The following is a 2,139-nucleotide window of genomic DNA, read 5'->3' on the forward strand; positions in this document are numbered from 1 at the left end:
TAAGAAAAGATTTTGAAAATAATTTTTTGAAATTTTCGAAAATCATGAAAGAAAAATGAAAAAGATTTGAATTTTGAAAAAGTTTTAAAAAGATAAGATTTTTTTAAAATTTGAAAATTTGACTTGACTTATAGGAACTAACTAATTTTAAAATTTTTTTGACTAATTTAACCCAAATTTTCAAAATTTTGAGAGAAAAAAGGAAAAGATTTTTTTTTATTTTTGAATTTTTAATGATGAGAGAGAAAAACACAAATATGACCCAAAACATGAAAATTTTGGATCAAAACCAATGATGCATGCAAGAACACTATGAATGTCAAGATGAACACCAAGAACACTTTGAAGATCATGATGAACATAAATAACATATTTTTGAAAAAAAGTTTTGATGCAAAGAAAACATGTAAGACACCAAACCTAGAAATCTTTAATGCTTAGACAATATGAATGCAAAGATGCACATGAAAAACAATAGAAGACACAAAACAAGAAAACATCAAGATCAAACAAGAAGACATATCAAGAACAACTTGAAGATCATGAAGAACACTATGAATGCATGAATTTTCGAAAATTGCAAGAACAAAATGAATATGCAATTGACACCAAACTTAAAATATGACACAAGACTCAAACAAGAAACACAAAAATAATTTTTTTATTTTATGATGTTATTATTTTTTGTATTTTCTTTTATTTTTTTCGAAAAACATATAGGAAAAAGAAAACGAAAACATATAGGAAAAAGGAAGTAATGAATTCAAAGTCCTCAATCAAAATTCCAGGAATCATACCAGGTTAGTCTAAAGCTTGATGGCCAGCCAAGCTTCAACATACCATTTTGAAACTCTAGAATTCATTCTTAAAAACTCTGAAGGATTTCTTGAAAATAGAGGGAGAATTTTGAAAAATATTTTTGAAAACTTTTTGAAAAGAAAATAAAAAAGAAAATTACCTAATCTGAGCAACAAGATGAACCGTCAGTTGTCCATACTCGAACAATCCCCGGCAACAGCGCCAAAAACATGGTGCATGAAATTGTGATCATCAACAATGGCGCCAAAAACTTGGTAGCGCTCTCAAACATGAATCACACTTAGTCACAACTCCGCACAACTAACCAACAAGTGCACTGGGTCGTCCAAGTAATACCTTACGTGAGTAAGGGTCGATCCCACGGAGATTGTTGGTATGAAGCAAGCTATGGTCATCCTGTAAATCTCAGTTAGGTGGATAGTAAATATTATGGAGTTTTCGAATAATAAATAAAGCAGAAAATAAAGATAGAGTTACTCATGTAATTCAATGGTGGGAATTTCAGATAAGTATATGGAGATGCTTGTCCCTGTTGGATCTTTGCTTTCCTACTGCCTTCCTTCAATCCTTCTTATTCCTTTCCATGGCAAGTTGTATGTAGGGCATCACCGTTGTCAATGGCTACATCCCATCCTCTCAGTGAAAAAGGTCCAAATGCTCTGTCACGGCACGGCTAATCATCAGTCGGTTCTTGATCATGTTGGAATAGAATCCCTTGGTTCTTTTGCATTTGTCATCACGCCCAACAATCGCGAGTTTGAAGCTCGTCACAGTCATTCAATCCCTGAATCCTACTCGGAATACCACAGACAAGGTTTAGACTTTCCGGATTCTCATAAATGCCGCCATCAATCTAGCTTATACCACGAAGATTCTGATTAAGGAATCCAAGAGATATGCGCCCGGTCTAAAGTAGAACAGAAGTGGTTGTCAGTCACGTGTTCATAGGTGAGAATGATGATGAGTGTCATGGATCATCACATTCATCATGTTGAAATGCAACAAATATCTTAGAACAGGAATAGCTAAATTGAATAGAAAATAGTAGTAATTGCATTAAAACTTGAGGTACAGCAGAGCTCCACACCCTTAATCTATGGTGTGTAGAAACTCCACCGTTGAAAATACATAAGTGATGAAGGTTCAGGCATGGCCGAATGGCCAGCCCCCCAAATGTAATCAAAAGACCGAATGGTCAAAAAACTATATTGTCAAAAGACCTTATTGTCAAAAGACACTGAATACAATAGTAAAATGTCCAATTTATACTAAACTAGCTACTAGGGTTTACAGAAGTAAGTAATTGATGCAGAAATCCAC

This window comes from Arachis duranensis, chromosome 3, assembly GCF_000817695.3.
Source record: "Arachis duranensis cultivar V14167 chromosome 3, aradu.V14167.gnm2.J7QH, whole genome shotgun sequence".
NCBI lineage: Eukaryota > Viridiplantae > Streptophyta > Magnoliopsida > Fabales > Fabaceae > Arachis > Arachis duranensis.